Raw genomic sequence first — 19,351 nt, 5'->3', positions numbered from 1 at the left:
AATATTTATCTCTTTATAAAGCAATTTCACAAAAACATGATTTTATATTCCGATAACATCAAAATCTGAGGATTTTGGCAGCTGTACATTATTTCCATTTTTTGTCAAACTATTTGTTTTATAATAATGGCAAGGAGTTTTAAAGGGGTTTTCTCCTCTAGATATCAATCAGTAACAGATAGGTGGAGGTCCAACACTCGGCACCGCCACTGATCATACATCCACCGGCACCAGAAACTATACAGTAGATGGAGCCAGAAAGGCTCTATCCATCGTGTAGGTCCAGCTGGGTATTACCAGTTGGAGGTATGTCCCTACACAGTCTGATACTATCCAGCCAATGCTGACAGTTTCAAACTGTGCAGGAAAACACACACAATGGGTAACAACCAGCTGGACCTTTATTGCAAACTGTTAGCAATTAATTTATAAATTTCTAGAAAGAACAATAAAGGAATGAAAAAGCATAGTGTCATAGAAAAAGATGCTCCGGAAAGAATTGTTATTGCAGACCAGATACAAGCTGTTGATAAACAGGTATATCAGGAGAGGTTATAGGTAGAGTCGAGCGGACACCTGGATGTTTGGGTTCGCCGGGTTCGGCCGAACTTCGCAAAAAAGTTAGAGTTCGGGACCCGAACTTGACCCTGAGCCCGAACCTCGTTGAAGTAATTGTGGACCAAAACTTTGGAGCACTAAAATGGCTCTAAAAAAGTCATGGAAAGGGCTAGAGCAAAGGGCAAAATGCAGCAAAATGTGGTTAAGAGCACGGCAAGTAACTTAAAATAACATAAACATAACATAAAATACGTATAAAAATAAAAAATTATAATCTTGATCTCGGAGGAAGAGGTCTATAAGGAGTAGGAGGCGATGGATGTTTCGGTGTAAGTGGAAGCGGCGGTGGAGGAGGAGGAGGTAGCCAACAGTGGTTTTTGGTTTATTTATTTATTTTTTTTGTTTAAATTTGGGTAGACCCCAAAATATTGGGAAATATAAAAAATAAAACAAAGACAAAGTGCGCTGGAGTACAACAATGGCTGGGTGAGGCCAGTATACATGTCTATTCTGCACAAGGTACGGACAAGTCCTGTGGGATCCCTGCCTAGTTCATTTTAATGAACGTGAGCTTGTCCACAACTTTTGATGTTTGTTTATGCGACTACCATGGTGATCACGGGTAACGGGGAATCAGTGTTCCATGCCTGAGAAAGGGAGCCTGAGAAAGGGATACCACATCCAAGGAAGGTCAATGGCTGAAATGTGATCGGGCGGAAATGTGGGACAAGTTATTAAAATAAATTCAGCACATCCGCCAGGCAAAGGATGCACGTCAGACCGGCTAGTCCCAGAGCTGCTACGAGATTTCGCCCATTTCACACCACCAGGCCGGGCTTGAGGCTCACTGGCACCAACTAGTCATCGGTCTGTTGTTCCATGCCAGTCCACAGCTCCTGCGCGGGTTTGTCCCCCAAACAGATATGTTTCAAAACTGCCTGCTGTCGTTTACCCTGTGCTGTGCTGAAGTTGGTGGTGAAGGTATTACGCTGACCGGATAAGGAGGAGGTAGCAGATGAGGAAGCAGAGTAGGAGGAGGAAGCAACAGGAGGCAAAGGGAAACGTACTGCAATCCTCGTGGTGGAAGGACATTCGCCAAACTGCTATCCGCCTCAGGCCCAGCCGCCACTGCATTTACCCAGTGTGCTGTTAGGGAGATATAATGTGCCACAGATAGCATTGCGCAGTGCACACCTGATTTGTCCCCCACTTGGTTGTGCAGGGAAGGGATGGATTGTCTGGAAAAGAAGTAGCGGATGCGCACAACGTACTGTGCGACAGCCACCGCCATCAGATTCTTAAAACTGTCCATGTCCACCAGACAGAATTACAGCATTTCAAAGGCCAGGAATTTTGAAATGCTGGCATTCAGGGCCTTGGAACGCGGGTGGGTAGGGGGGTACTTCCTCTTTCGCTCCAGTGTTTTGGAGATAGACAGCTGAACGCTTCCTTGGGACATTGTGTAGATGCTTGGTGACCGAAGTGGTGGTGTTGCTTGCAGATCCTCTGTTTGTGGGTCGCAGGTGCCACTGTCACTCCAGAGGGGGATGAAGAGGCCAAGACTGCAGCAGAAGAGGAAGCAGGAGGAGCCAGAGACCTTTCTTGGTTTTAGAGGTGTCTACTCTGTGACGAGAGTACCCCAAGTAGAGTGCCCTTTTTAAATACACACACACTCACAGGCCTAGAGGCCCCCTTTATTCTGCTTTAAAAGAAGACTTCCCCGTCATAAAGATAAGGATGGGAGCTTCAAAAGCACCCCTGCCTCATCGTAAAATATTGGATCCTGGGATAACATTAGCCAGACATTCTGACTACAGTCCCAGTAGGGGAGCAGAGAGAGATGAGAAAGCGACCTATTGAACCTTTGAGGGACTCAAACATAGTAATTTTTCATATTTCTGGTCGTAGCCATATTCTGCACTGGTTAAGGCCGGATTCAACCTCCGAGGACCAGTGTGTTCACGGAGATATCAAACAGTATGTTCTTGTGCCCTTGGAAGGCTGAAAAGCCAGCTTTAAGCTGTCCTGGAGAACTAATAGCCCCAGCAGAGTCAAGTTTGGTCTTGTTAGACTTGTAAAATCCTAAGTGTCATTAATGCATGAATGTCATAGCTGTATTTAGTGGTTCCACAGAACTGTAGGCTCAGCCAGAATAAGGACATTCTGGGCTGACCTTAGCTGTGTCATAAACCTTGCTGACACCTCCTCGACCCTGCCCACACGTTTGTACCATTGGTGGGCAGAACTGCTGGCACCTCCTGTTTTAAAACTGTTATAAGATGCTGTCATGGCATTGAATGGGAACCCTGCCTTGCCTTAACACCTGGATTTGTATTGCATTCTGAATGTCAGTGCTCAGGGTCCACTGATAATATACCAATCGGATTGCACAACGGCTTCAAGGACTGAAACAGAGGAACTTAAGTATACTTTTCATCCATTATCCCTTTTATTTTAACTGTCGTGAATTACTATTACCTTGAATTATTATTATCTAGAATAGTCAATTTTCTGTAAATGTATATATGCTCTGTTTTTCCTTTCACCTTTTATTAAAAAAAGTATTCCGTGTTCTAAGCAAAGGAATTAACGAATCCTGTCTCTGAAGAGAGTAACGTTACCAATTTGTGTGAGAAAGGTCATTTTTATTGTTGCTTGGCTGAACGATTGCGATCGGTCAGCAAGCGGGACCTGGTTTATTCCCTGCTCTGCAAGAGGGTGAGTGACCGGTAGTCAGTTTGTGTGCCGTTAAAACACATTTTGGCAGTATACCGAATTGTATCTATAAAGGGTTAACCAGAAGTTAACCACCCCTTGTCACGTGCGGTATACGTCTGCGTACAAGTACGTTCATGATATACTCCGCTGCAGCTCATGCTTTGCACTTAGATGCCTGGTCATGCAGGTTGTGCTCAGGTTTAGAACACTTATGCCTCGCTTCAGGCTCTGATTGCACAGCATGCAAACCACTTGTGTCTTGTTGTCAGCACATTGTCTGAAGAACTGCCACACCAGGGAACTCATTGAGGCTGGCTTTGGTGTGCTCGGTCCCTTGGTGTGGTGGGCAGTAGCAGGCGTACTGTCTAGGGGACGGCCGCATCGTTTTTGCACCCTGCTCCCTCTATTGCTGTGCTGGTGGTTCTGTGCGAATTACTGCCTCTTCCTCCAAATTACACAGGTCACTCGCATGATCTTGATTCCATGGGTGTGTAGCTGGCACAGATAGACCACGTCCTCTCCCTGCGACAGGAGCTGCACCAACACCAGCAGCACCACGACCAGGGCCACGTCCCTTATTTGACGCTCTGCTCATTTTTTGCGGTCACCCACCGAACTAACAGACATTTTTACTAAATTTAGTTCCCTGTCAGCAATGCAGAGCAGGGGTTTTTCAATGGCAAAAATTGGTTAATTTTACCCACCAATGGAACAGACGATTTTTTTAAAAATTTTGGTCCCTGTGACCTATGCAGAGCAGGGGTTTTTAAATGGCAAAAATGGGTTAATGTCACCCACCAATGTAACAGACACATTTTTTAAAATAATTTCCCTGTCTGCTATGTAGAGCAGGGGTATAAAACTGCCAAAAAAGGGTTAATGTCACCCACCAATGTAACAGACAAATTTCTTAATTATTTCACTGTCTGCTCTGTAGAGCAGTGGTATAAAACAGCCAACAATGAAAATATGTCAACCGCTGAACTCACAGACCGATTAACTATATTATTGTCCCTGGCACATATGTAGTTGCAGGTGTACTTCACACAAAAATTGGTTTGTTGCCCAACATTCAGTTGTTGACTGAATAACTATTTCATTTTTTATATTTATTTTAGATGTGAGAAATGCAGCTCAGGCTGCAAATGTACTATCTCACACAAAAAGTGAGTTTTTTTCAAACGACAATGTAACAGCAGTATTTAACTGTTTTATTGGATTGTCAGAAATGCAGCGCAGGCCGCAAAGGTACTTTATGGAAATATTATATTATTTTTTCACCCACAGTGAAACAGATGGATTTACTGATTTTATTTCACTATTAGATTTGCAGTGCAGGCCCCAGGTACTTTATAGCCCCAAAAAATATATGAATTTTTCACCCACAATTAAATAGAGGGATTTAACTGATTTTCTTTCACTATCACAAATGCAGTGCAGGGCACAAATTTACTTTTTAGCAAAAAAATTATAATTTGTCCCCCTAGAACCTAACAGATGTATTTACTGAATTGCACTCACATATGCAGCACGGGGGTACTTTACAGAAAAGAAATGTGAATATGTCAGCCCCTGGGTCCCTGAACTCACAGACGGATTCCCTATATTATTTTCCTCTCCTCTGGCACATATGCAGTGCAGGTGCATTTAAAAAATGGGTATATTTTGCCCACTGAACTAAAAGAACAGGATAAAATTATTGTCTCTGGCACAGATGCTGTGCTGATGCACTGAACTTGCACAAAATGGCTGCTTACGCTCACCTAACTAACAGACGGATCAAACGTATTTTTCTGTGTCACTGGGCAGGGTACAAAAATGTTACATTGCACCCACAAAAAATTATCGCTGTAGATCACAGAGTTAACAACAAATTCTGATATCAGATAGATTCTTTCCTATTCCCTCCCTCACAGCAGCAGCATCCTATCCCTACACTAGTAAGAGCAAAGTGACGTGCGGCACTACGTGACTCCAGCTTATATAGAGGCTATGTCACATGCTGCACTGGCCAATCACAGCCATGCCATTAGTAGGCATGGCTGTGATGGCTTTTGAAGGGCATACGAGTTAAACGCTTGTTGATTGGTTGCCCTGCAGCCTTTCGAAAAGCGCAATTAAATCGGTAAACACCGAACTTAAACCCGATCTTTTGCAGAAATGTTTGGGTTCGTGCCCGGGGTAAAAAAATCGTAAAGTTCGGTACGAACACAAACTTTACAGTTCGGGTTCGCTTAAGGCTAGTTATAGGCCCTCTTTAAGGTACAATAATAATTGGTCTTGGGACCATCATTGTAAGTTGAAAATATTTCAACTTAACATCAATCTATAAAAAAACACTATTTGGTTCGAAAACTCCCAGAAATGCATTACCAAAAATAAGATTTAAGGTACGCGAGAGAGGTAAAAATACCAAAAAGTTTAAATATTTTTGTGCAAAAGATACTTGTCATCCAGCAACCACATGAGCATGCTTTTTTACCTGCAGTTGAGACAAATCCATTTGTTAGAATTGATTGAATTGTTAAAATGGATTGGCTCATTTCTAATTGTAACCTAATGCCATTGGAATTTGAGGGACTACTGCAATGTGGACTAAGGTAGTGCCAGTTGCATCTTGGCTTTGAAAGTAAACTTTCAGTTGCTTACATGAATTCTAAATGAAGGGTGAAGATGTCCCTGTTATGGCCTCAGGTGGTAGAGGAATTGCTCCATTTATCTTCCTTTGGCTGGAAAATCTGGCCACGTATGATCCCTTTACACAGACATATTCTTCAGTGAGACAATGGACATCTCCGGAATAATAAGTTTAGTCTACATTTAATAACAATAGCTTTCAGGTAGAACATCATTAAATTGTTTCGTAATAACAATAATAGTAATTTCATCAGTATGAGATTTACTTTTTCTGTAGCTAAATGGTCTTTTTATTTCTAGAGCACAAAAATATTTATCAATACAAGGCAAATAAAATTCAGGTTCCCGAATTCCAATTTTACTTTAATGTAAATTCTACAATTCATATGATTTATTAATCCCATTGTCCGTTTTTGTAATTACCTCCAATTACTTTAAATCATTTCAATTTGTCGTTGAATTGTGCTTTTTATCACGTTAATTTAAGCTTGCTCTTTAATTATGTCGTAATTGTTTCTAATAAGAAGGCATTCAAATGTTTAAACAATATTTATTGTGTAATGAATTAAGGATCTCAAGTTGAAGTCAGCAATTCTGTGTTTCAGATTAGTTTTCTGTTGCTTTACTGTTCTTCTATTAATGTACCATAAGTGCTGCAAAATTGGTTATTATTCAAGCAAATACTTTTATTTTCTAATTTATTCTACTTCCCGTGAAGGGTTTAAGCAGGAGCATTAGTGAGCCAGAGACATAATGTAACAGTTTATTATGCTCTATGCTCTCATGATACCATATTATTGGAAATCTTAATGACATGTTCAGTCACTCTATACATTATGTTGTGTATTCTATGTTTTACTTTTATTTGTTGCCTATTATAGAAATCATAACACATATACTGTCCTCATACACGTTAGCACGGTGTGTAATCTGACATGTAGCTAAACCTTTTTGTCCTCTGAGAGAAAAGAGACTGTTCCGCTTTAAGGTTCTCTTTATTGCTCGTAGACTGACAGGAAAGGTGAAACGACTATGCTCAAAAACAGGCTGAATAACAGATGATGTGACAGGAAAACCAGTGAGAGAGCATGATTGCTGAGACATAAGATGATGGCTGTTTGCTGTACCAGCACAAGACTAGCAAGAACCAGGAACTACCAACAATGCACTGGGACTCCCATAATGCATAGAGAAAAACAGGCTGGGTGAAATACCTAAACTCATCAATAGATGGTGCTGTTACGACACAATGTAATGCAAATGAATTACAACAGTTAAAATGCCATGTCAACTGATAAAGAGACAGAAACAACTGGAACTGAATCTGGGGACAGAACACTCCCCGCTTGACGTCAACCGACGTCACTATTGTATTCTTTTGGTGCAAACAGTAGAACGAGTTCTCCTACTGGTCTGAGGAACAATTTGGTCTCTCCCTGTCTCCGTATTTTCAATTCTACTTTGCGTATAATTCCGTCCTTACTTGGGAATGTCTTAGTCACAAGTACTAACGGCCACTCGTTTCTCCGTCACTGGCAGTCTTTCATTAGGACTACATCGCCAGTCTGGAGGTTAGGCTTGTTGGTTTGCCACTTTCTCCTTGGTTGCAGAGTGGGAATGTATTGCTTTTTCCACTTGTCCCAGAACGAGTTTGAGAGACTCTGTACTTGTCTCCATCGATTTTTGTAAAGATCTTTGGAATTGAATTCTCCAGATGGAGCACACATTTGTTCAGTCTTTTGGGTAAGCAGTGTGGCGGGTGTGAGAACTGTTGGGTCATCAGGATCGCTAGAAATCGGGGTTAGCGGTCTGGCATTTATGATAGCCGATACTTCTGCCATGAAGGTAGTCAGGCTTTCATGAGTCAGCTTTGAAGATCCTTCTTGTAAGAAGATTGAGTCGAGGATTCTCCGTGCGATGCCTATCATCCTCTCCCAAGCACCTCCCATGTGAGAAGAGTGTGGTGGGTTGAAGGTCCAAGTACATCCTCGTTCACTGAGGTATCTTTCTATGTTGTTAACATCCAAGTTGGAAGAGAGTTGTAGTTCTCTTGCTGCTCCGACAAAGTTTGTGCCTCGGTCAGAACGAATGTGTTTGACAGGTCCTCTAATGGCAATGAAACATCGGAAAGCATTAATGAAACAAGAAGTATCCATAGATTCAATTACTTCAATATGGACAGCTCTGATGGACAGACAGGTGAACATAATCGCCCAACGTTTCCCGTGCGCACGGCCTCCCCTGGTTTGTCGGACAACCACAGGCCAAGGTCCAAACACGTCTAGGCCAACATTGGTGAAGGGTGGATCCATACTTAGTCGGTCATACGGGAGGTTTGCCATCTTCGGTGCCTGTGACATACCACGGAGTTTCCGACAGGTAACACATTTAAATATGAATCTGCATACACATCTTTTAGCTCCAACTATCCACATTCCGGCTGCTCTTAGAGCTCCTTCAGTAAACAGACGACCTTGGTGCTTTGTCTGTTCATGGTAATGTTGCACGAGCAGAGTAGCTATATGATGCTGTCCAGGAACTATCACAGGATGTTTCTCTGCTAGGCCTACATCTGCTTCCATAAGGCGTCCACCTACCCTTAAAAGCCCATCTTCATCGATCACTGGGTCTAGTTTCCTTAAAACACTACCTTTAGGCACGGGTCTTTGGCTGACGACACAGTCGATTTCCGTAGCATAGGTTTCATGCTGTACAGCCTGGATAATTACATTTTTTGACCGCTCTAGATCGAGAGCTGTGTAGACATGTTTACAATGATGCCAACCTCTACAGATATCTTTATCTGCCGATGAGGTTGCTTTGTACGACCGAGCAATGTGGGTCAGGCAAGTGATGGCACGGACAAGAGATCTCCAAGTAGAGAACCTACTGAATCTGTGGGATTTCAGGTGGTGGTCCAGAGTCTCCGTATGTAACACAGATACCTGAGGACGTATCTCAACATCAGCATGGGGGTCTACTAGTTCAAACATGGGCAGGTACCAGCGCTCTTCCGAGTCTCGAAGTACAGGTGCTAGCTCTGCATGACCATTCCGGAATATCTTTTCCATGAAGGTAAAGAAGTGATCTCTCATCTCAGGTTTGCTTCTTAGGTTGTGCCTGAGAGAGACAAATCGCTTGAAAACTTGCTCTCTATTGTTGGGTAAGCGTTGTCTTTGAGGTTTAAAGGGTAGAGGTGCAACCCAGCTTCTTGTTTCGTCCTGCACCATTCCCTGCTCCATTATATCTAGGAACAGTCTATCTTCGAATGACATCGCTATACGATTGTCTTCTTTAGTCTTGCGGAAGACTGTGGATCCCAGGTGGTCTTGATTGGCATCCCAGACGAAGTCATCGTAGGTGGGACCTGCAAAGGTACCTGGTGATGAAGTGCTTTGAGGCAGTTCCTTGATGAAGAAGTGATTTTCGCATGGTTGGAGAAGAGATGGGCGTCCATTCTCAAGTGTACTGGTAAGCATGCTGTAGACAGTTGTTGGTTTGTGTACACCTCCCAAACAGACTTCTCCTACAATGACCCATCCTAGGTCTAGTCTCTGGGCGTATGGAGCGTTGTGAGGTCCATTAATCTGCTCTCTAACCTTGTGGACCTGTAGGATATCCCTCCCGAGGAGTAATACTATCTGAGCTTCAGGATCAAGGTTCGGGATCAGGTGTCTTATACGCTTCAGGTGAGGCTGATGCGCTGCTACTTCTGGCGTGGGTATCTCGGACCTGTTGTCAGGAATCTGGTTACATTCCAGTATAGTTGGTAAAGGCAGACGCACTTGACCATCGCTGGACTCAACTATGTAGCCGCTTGCCCTCCTTCCGGCTGTTTCCACAGTACCAGCACAAGTTCTTAGAGAGTAGGGGGCACCGGGTCCTTTGATGTCGAAGCTATCAAAGAAGGCAGACTTCGCTAACGACCTGTTGCTTTGATCGTCTAGAATTGCATACACTTTGATGGCTTTGCTTCGGTCGTCTGCTGGGTAAACCTTCACTAGGGAGATTTTAGAGCAGGATCTGCCTCCTCTGAGGTCTCTGCAAACCTCCGTACATTTAGAAGTAACTGCCAAAGTGTCAGTATTTGTGTCCTTCAGCTCCCCGCTTTGCTCTTGGGTTTTGGATGAAGCCCATGATGGTGGCCCAGGGTGTAGAGCTGTGTTATGGTTTGAGCTGTCACATTCGGCACACTTTGCACTAACCTCACAGTCCCTGGCGAAGTGCGAAGTTGACGAGCAGCATTTAAAACAGATGTTGTTCTCCTTGAGGAAGGTCTTGCGGTCTTCCAGTGACTTTTCTCTGAAGGTTCTGCACTTAAGTAGAGAATGAGGCTTCCTGTGTAAGGGACACTGTCTGGTCGGGTCCTTGGGTTTGTCTCCTCCTTGATAGGAGCTGAACTCTTTATGGACTGCACCTGTGGAAGAAACGTTAGTTTTGTGGACCTCCACCGTTGCCCTACGAGATTTACTGAGTGAGGTGGTGGCACATGACATCATGAAATCAAAGCTAGGATCATTTCTGATTTTTGCTTGTTCAGAGACAAAATCTACAAACACATTAAATGGAGGAAATGGTACATTGTAAGTCTGTTTATACCGAGAACCATACATGACCCACTTCTCTTGCAAGTTGTATGGAAGCTTCTGAACTATGGGATTCACACCTCTAGCAGTGTCAAGAAATGTCAATCCCACCAGATCCCCTTCTACCTTTGCTACACTCAGTTCCATTAATAAGTCACTTAACTCTCTAAGCTTTGAATAGCCTTTGTTCACTATTTTAGGAAAGTCCTCAATTCTCTTAAATAAGGCGCTTTCTATTACCTCTGCTGCGCCATAAACCTCATTAAGTCTCTCCCAGACCCTTTTTAGACCCATGTCTGGATAATTTACATTGATGTCTCTAATCCTTCTAGCGTGTTCGGCAGACTCACTTCCCAGCCATTTTACCAGGAGATCCAGTTCTTCACTACAAGACAGACCTAAGTCTCTGATGGCATTTTGGAAGGAAGCTCGCCAAGCTCTATAGTTCTCAGCACAGTCGCTGAACTTTACAAGTCCCTTGTTGACCAGCTCACGTCGAGCAAGGAACCTGGCAAAGTCCATTGTGGCTTGATTGGCGCTGGAACCGGCTGGTGGTGTGTTGTCAGAGTGAATGTGTGGTGCATGGCCATACCTGTTGGAAGTCTCTGGTTTAATCCTGTCTGTGTAATACCGTTCTGAAGCAAAGGGCATCTCTCTTAGCAGGGGCGGATTTCTGATTCTCTGTTCTGGAGAGAAGTTGTTGTAGGCAGTTTCACTCTGATGTGTATTCTCTAGTCTGCTGCAAGGAGACCGATAGTCGACTTTCTGATGATCCAAATAAGCAGGTAGGCTTGGCTTGTCAACAAACCGCTTTGTATTAAGCTGTGGATCTGGGTCGTCGTCCGACTTGGAATGTTGATAGACATATTGTAAGGTACGCTGTTCTGGATCTTGGTATTCAACTTCTGGATGGACATTGCTGCGATGACTCTTGGTTTCCTGAAGTTCCGTGGCTTCTAGATACTCTGCTTCCGCTATGGCAGCTGCTGTCTCTTTATCTGCGGCCAGTTTTTCTAGAGAAGCTTCAAGTTGCGCTTTCTCTAGCTTTATCTGCACCTCTTGTTCTATGAAGCTGGCTTTTGCCTTTGCTGCTTCTGCTTTGGCGCGGGCAATGGCGGCAGCTTCTCTGATCGATGTCCTATTAGAGCCACTTATCTGAGACCTTGTCTTAATGGAAGATGCTCGACTAATAGACATGTTGCGACTGTTAGGAGACTGCTGCGATATCCGTAAGTAGGCTCCACGTGGATAATGGCGGCTCCGTCAGTCTGATCTTCAGAGCTTGTTCTCAGCAGTCATTTCACTGCTGTCTTTGGCAGTTATTCACTGAGCTTGTTCTCAGCAGTCGTTTCACTATACTGTCCTCATACACGTTAGCACGGTGTGTAATCTGACATGTAGCTAAACCTTTTTGTCCTCTGAGAGAAAAGAGACTGTTCCGCTTTAAGGTTCTCTTTATTGCTCGTAGACTGACAGGAAAGGTGAAACGACTATGCTCAAAAACAGGCTGAATAACAGATGATGTGACAGGAAAACCAGTGAGAGAGCATGATTGCTGAGACATAAGATGATGGCTGTTTGCTGTACCAGCACAAGACTAGCAAGAACCAGGAACTACCCACAATGCACTGGGACTCCCATAATGCATAGAGAAAAAACAGGCTGGGTGAAATACCTAAACTCATCAATAGATGGTGCTGTTACGACACAATGTAATGCAAATGAATTACAACAGTTAAAATGCCATGTCAACTGATAAAGAGACAGAAACAACTGGAACTGAATCTGGGGACAGAACAACACATAATACAATTGACTTCACTGGTAAAATAGGAGCACAAATAAAAATATACACTACTCACAAAAAGTTAGGGATATTTGGCTTTTGGGTGAAGTTTATGGAAAATGTGAAAAGTTCATGCTACAGTGATATATCATGAAAGTAGGGCATTTGAGTAGAAGCATGCAGTGGTTATTTCCTCATCTCAAATAATTTAGGCTACTTTCACACTAGCGTTTTTTGCTGATTCGTCATGGTTCTGCAAAAACGCTTCCGTTACAATAATACAACCGCATGCATCCGTCATGAACGGATCTGGTTTATTATGTCTTATATAGCCATGATGGATCCGTCATGAACACCAATGAAAGTCAATGGGGGACAAACGGATCCACCCCCATTGACTTACATTGTGTGTCAGGACAGATCCGTCTTGCTCCGCACCACATCGCGGGCAGAAAAACGCTGCTTGCGATGGGAGCGCAACCAAACGGAACGGAATGCATTTTGGTGCAGTCTGTTTTGCTCAGTTCAGTTTTGACCCCATTGACAATGAATAGGGACAAAACTAAAGTGTTTTCATCTGCTATTGAGATCCTATGATGGATCTCAATAGCGGAATTGAAAATGCTAGTGTGAAAGTAGCCTTACTGAAACAAAAGCCAACAACAGTGATGGGTATACCCCCACAAAAAATGTCTCAATAACTTGTCATATGGCCTTGAGCAATCAATTGCAGCTTGACAACGACGTCTCATGCTGTTCACAAGTAGGGATGAGCAAACCCAAATGGTAAAGTTCGGGTTCATACCAAACATCAAGGTTTTGGGCACTATAACCCAAACACAGACTTTGTCGCGGAAGTCCGTGTTCGGTGTTCAGATGTTGAATAAAGTTTGTTAAAAGGCTGTAGTGCAGTCAATCAACAAGATTTTTAGCTGTGGGCACTACGAAGCCATCACAGTCATGCCTAGTATTGGCATGGCTATGATTGGCCGGCGCAGCATGTGACCCAGCCTGTATAAAAGCTGGATCACATGTGGCGCCGCCATTCTGCTCTAACTAGTGTACAGACAGGACGCAGCTCAAGTGAGGGACAATGTTAGGCTGTTAATCTGTCTGTTATTTCTGTGGGTGACCTATAGCCATCCTTTGCACCCGTGATCCACAAATACAATAGTTAATCTGGTTGTTTATTCTGTGGTTTACATAAATAGTGTTGATGGCAAATATTCTAATCACTAATTTTTATCGCGGAAATCGGCACTACAAGAATTTGCGAAGATGTAGAATATAGTGCTATATATTCGTAATTGTGAATATTCTAGATTGTTTTTTTCATCAGTAACCTACCTTCTTGCTTGTGGGGCAAAGAGAAGCCTTCAGTATCTTTGTCAGAGCTTAGCAACATCCCTAGCAACCAATAGGAAAGTTGCCTACCCCATACTAGATAAGAAAGCCATTTTCTGCAGTTTTTTTTACCGTTCTGAGAGAGAGAGAGCAGTCACATTGCTGTGCTCTGTGCTTTAATCTGGATCCTATTCCTTATCTAATTATGTTAGATAGTTAGTTAGCTCATATATAAAATACTAATAGTTAGTGGGAGATAGTCAGTCAGTGTAGGTTAGATGGTGATATAGTGCAGCTGATAGGTTCCAGTGCAGGGTGTTAGATAGTGTGATATGTTCTGCTGTCCATACATACATGCTACAGACATAGTGCAGTGATGTCACAAGTTCACAACAATACTTAGTGCACCAATCAGTAATATCTACTCAGACCTGATAAAATGTGAAGTTGCATGTATTGCTCAAGTTGAGGGAAAGATGAATGAAACAAAGTACAGAGATATTCTTAATGAGAACCTAATGCAGCGTGTTGTGGACCTCAGAAATGAAGGTTCCCACTTTCAACAAGACAATGACCCTAATCAGACAACCAAAATAACACAGTAGTGGGTTAGGGACAACTCTGTGAATGTCCTTGAGTGGTCCAGCCAGAGACTTGACCCCATGGAAAATCTCCAGAGAGACTTGAAAATGGTTATTTATCAATGTTCCCCATCCAACCTGAAAGAGCTTGAGATGATCTGCAGGGAATAGCAGAAAATCTCTAAATCCAGGTTTGCAAATCTTGTGGCATTATACACAAGCAGACTAGAGGCTGGAATTCCTGCAAAAGGTGCTTCAAGTCCTGAGTAAAGAATCTGAATACTTATGTCAATGCAAGATTTAAAATAAATTAGCAAAGATTTTATACATTCTGTTTTCAGGGGATGAGCGAGCACCAAAGTATTCGGTGTTCGGCCCAAACACATTGCTATATTCATGTGCTCAGCTGAGCACCCGAGTATAATGGAAGTCAATGGGAGACAACCAGGCACCCCCTGCTCTGAAGAGAAGAGGGTGTCTAGTTCATAATAAAAGGTTAGAAATTGATGGATACCCCACCAAAATGGTTTGGAAACAGCATTATGAGGATGGCTGGATGCATCTTATACTCCTATTACATATGACATACAATAGACAACCACACAAAGGCTATATGCCAAAAGCCAGGTATGTGCCCAATCTATCCATGACACAGATAACAGTCAGCATACCTTACAATGGCAGCCTTGTGCACTATGAGATATTCCAAACAAGCCCTCATCTAACTGAGAACCACTAAACCTCAAAGTTATTTTGCCTCTGTTGGAATGGCTTGGGTGGACCTGCGCACCTAGATCAATATCATTAGGGCGAGAAAAAGTTTTACGATTGTCCTAACATAATATTTAATAACCTTACTATACAGTTTTGTATTTTGTAAATGCCTTCAATAGGATATATGTTTTTCAGGTACATAACCAGTTGAACTGAAATAAAAAACACCCCATGTACACTGAACAAAAACATAAACGCAACACTTTTGGTTTTTCTCCCATTTTGCATGAGCTGAACTCAAAGATCTGAAACATTTTCTACACAAAAGACGCATTACCCTCAAATATTGTTCACAAATCTGTCTAAATCTGTGTTAGTGAGCACGTCTCCTTTGCCGAGATAATCCATCCCACCTCACAGGTGTGGCATATCAAGGTGCTGATTAGACTGTATGAATATTGCACAGGTGTGCCTTATACTTCCTACAAAATCATAGACAACTCTGAAATGTGCACAGTTTTGCCTTACTGGGGGGGTCAAAAAACCAGTCATTATCTGGTGTGGCCACCATTAGTCTTGCGCAGTGCAACACATCTCTGTTAGTGATGTCCCAAACTATTTGCCGGCGAACAGTTCACGGTGAACATGGCTTGTTCGCGTTCGCCGCGGCGGGTGAACATATGCGATGTTCGGTCCGCCCCCTATACATCATCATTGAGAAAACTTTGACCCTGTACCTCACAGTCAGCAGACACATTGCAGCCAATCAGCAGCAGACCCTCCCTCCCAGACACTTCCACCTCCTGGACAATATCCATTTTAGATTCATTCGGAAGCTGCATTCTTAGTTAGAGAAGGGACAGTGTAGCTGCTGCTGATTTAATAGGGAAATCGATAGCTAGGGCAGTGTTCTGTGTCCACAGACTCATCTGCTGTGAGGACAGCGTCCTGACAGCCCCCCAAAAAGCCCTTTTTAGGGCTGGTACATCAGTCTGCTTTTTTTGTATATATATATATATATATATATATATATACACACACACTCACCTAAAGAATTATTAGGAACACCATACTAATACAGTGTTGGACCTTCTTTTGTCTTCAGAACTGCCTTAATTCTACGTGGCATTGATTCAACAAGGTGCTGATAGCATTCTTTAGAAATGTTGGCCCATATTGATAGGATAGCATCTTGCAGTTGATAGAGATTTGAGGGATGCGCATCCAGGGCACGAAGCTCCCATTCCACCACATCCCAAAGATGCTCTATTGAGTTGAGATCTGGTGACTGTGGGGGCCATTTTAGTACAGTGAACTCATTGTCATGTTCAAGAAACCAATTTGAAATGATTCGAGCTTTGTGACATGGTGCATTATCCTGCTGGAAGTAGCCATCAGAGGATGGGTACATGATGGTCAGAAACAATGCTCAGGTAGCCCGTTGCATTTAAACGATGGCCAATTGGCACTAAGGGGCCTAAAGTGTGCCCATAAAACATCCCCCACACCATTACACCACCACCACCAGCCTGCACAGTGGTAACAAGGCATGATGGATACATGTTCTCATTCTGTTTACGCCAAATTCGGACTCTACCATTCGAATGTTTCAACAGAAATCGAGACTCATCAGACCAGGCAACATTTTTCCAGTCTTCAACAGTCCAATTTTGGTGAGCTTGTGCAAATTGTAGCCTCTTTTTCCTATTTGTAGTGGAGATGAGTGGTACCCGGTGGGGTCTTCTGCTGTTGTAGCCCATCCGCCTCAAGGTTGTGCGTGTTGTGGCTTCACAAATGCTTTGCTGCATACCTCGGTTGTAATGAGTGGTTATTTCAGTCAGCGTTGCTCTTCTATCAACTTGATTCATTCGGCCCATTCTCCTCTGACCTCTAGCATCAACAAGGCATTTTCGCCCACAGGACTGCCGCATACTGGATGTTTTTCCCTTTTCACACCATTCTTTGTAAACCCTAGAAATGGTTGTGTAGAAATAGAACAGGTGTTCCTAATAATTCTTTAGGTGAGTGTATATATATATATTGCAGTTGCCTGCCCGTGTGTGAGAGGCTGCAGGCCCACAGCTGTACTGTGTGCACACCACTCATATAGGGTGTCACAGTACCTTGCAGATAAAAAAGTCAAATTTTTTTTTTTTATATAATCGCAGTTGCCAGACAGTGAGAGGCTGCAGGCTCACAGACTGTACTGTGTGCACACCATTCATACAGGGTGTCACAATACCTTGCAGATAAAACTAAAGTTAATTTATTATTTCTCTGTAATAAATATAATCGCAGTTGCAAGCCAGTGAGTGTCAGGCCCACACAGACTGTACTGTGGCCACTGGCCAGACCACCACTCATACCGTTACAGGGTGTCACAATACCTTGCAGATAAAACTAAAGTCAATTTATTATTTCTCTGTAATAAATAGAATTGCAGTTGCAAGCCAGTGAGTGTCAGGCCCACACAGACTGTACTGTGGCCACTGGCCAGGCCACCACTCATACCGTTACAGGGTGTCACAATACCTTGCAGATAAAACTAAAGTAAATTTATTTTTTCTCTGTAATAAATATAATCGCAGTTGCAAGCCAGTGACTTATATCGGGTGTAAGAGTAAATTGCACGGCGCAGACACAGTGACCGTGGATTCAAACAAAGGGGAGGGAGCCAGCGTTTTTTTAACCATCTCCCCGTTCGAAATCTATTCAATTCACCTTTCGGGGACCCTTGGTGTCGTACGTGGCTGGGTGGAGGAAGAAACCTTCAATGACATCAACGGGACATGGCTAGCTTGGTATCCAACCTTGTGCAAATGGGGAGTTTGCGGTTGGGCAAATAAACTGTTTGCGGTTGTTTGCGGTGCATTAAAAGGGGAGTTTGGTCTGTCAATGTCTACGAAGCGGGCGTAACCCTTACACTACCTGATCGATACAACATCATACCTGATCGTATACACACACTGGATGTTTTAAACCACGTTGATCAAAAAAAAATTGATTGTTAGGTCATTTATGCCCTTTATGGATTAAAACCCAACTCTGCGTCAACTATGTAATTTTCCATGGGAGTTTTGCCATGGATCCCCCTCTGGCATGCCACAGTCCAGGTGTTAGTCCCCTTGAAACAACTTTTCCATCACTACTGTGGCTAGAAAGAGTCCCTGTGGGTTTTAAAATTCGCCTGCCTATTGAAGTCTATGGCGGTTCGCCCGGTTCGCGAACATTTGAGGAAATTCGCGTTTGCCGTTCGCAAACTGAAAATTTTATTTTCGCGGCTTTCTCTAATCTCCGTCGCATAGAGTTGATCAGGTTGTTGATCGTGGCTTGTGGAATGTTGGTTCCCTCCTCTTCAATAGCTGTGTAAAGTTGCAGAATATTGGCAGGAACTGGAACACGCTGTCGCATACGCCAATCCAGAGCATCCCAAACATGCTCAATGGGTGACATGTCCGGTGAGTATGCTGGCCATGCAAGAACTGGGATGTTTTCAGCTTCCAGGAATTGTGTACAGATCCTTGCAATATGGGTCGTGCATTATCATGTTGCAAAATGAGGTGATGGTCGTGGATGAATGGCACAACAATGGGCCTCAGGATCTCGTCACAGTATCTCTGTGCATTCAAAATGCCATCAATAAAATGCACCTGTGTTCGTTGTCCATAACATATGCCTGCCCATACCATAACCCCACCGCCACCATGGGCCACCCGATCCACCACGTTGACATCAGCAAACCACTCACCCACTCGACGCCACACACGCTGTCTGCCATCTGCCCTGAACAGTGAAAACCGGGACTCATCCACGAACAGAGCGCATATTCAACATGCCATACGCCATTGAATGTGAGCATTTGCCCACTCAAGTCGGTTACGACAAAGAACTGCAGTCAGGTTCAGACCAGGACGAGCATACAGATGAGCTTCCCTGAGATGGTTTCTGACAGTTTGTGCAGAAATTCTTTGGTTATGCAAACCAATTGTTGCTGCAGCTGCCCTGGAGGCTAGTCTCAGATGATCATGGAGGTGAACATGCTGGATGTCGAGGTCCTGGGCTAGTGTGGTTACACGTGGTCTGCAGTTGTGAGGCCAGTTGGATGTACTGTCAAATTCTCTGAAACGCCTTTGGAGACGGCTTATGGTAGAGAAATAAACATTCATTGCACGGGCAACAGCTCTGGTAGACATTCCTAGAGTGAGCATGCCAATTGCACGCTCCCTCAAACGTTGCGACATCTCTGGCATTGTGCTGTGTGATCAAACTGCACATTTCAGAGTGGCTTTTTATTGTGGGCAGTCTAAGGCACACCTGTGCAATATTCATGCTGTCTAATCAGCACCTTGATATGCCACACCTGTCAGATGGGATGGATTATCTCAGCAAAGGAGAAGTGCTCACTAACACAGATTTAGACAGATTTG

This window comes from Bufo gargarizans, chromosome 1, assembly GCF_014858855.1.
Source record: "Bufo gargarizans isolate SCDJY-AF-19 chromosome 1, ASM1485885v1, whole genome shotgun sequence".
In the NCBI taxonomy this organism is placed as follows: Eukaryota; Metazoa; Chordata; class Amphibia; order Anura; family Bufonidae; genus Bufo; species Bufo gargarizans.
The sequence above is the reverse complement of the archived record's forward strand: the minus strand, read 5'-3'. Positions refer to the sequence as shown.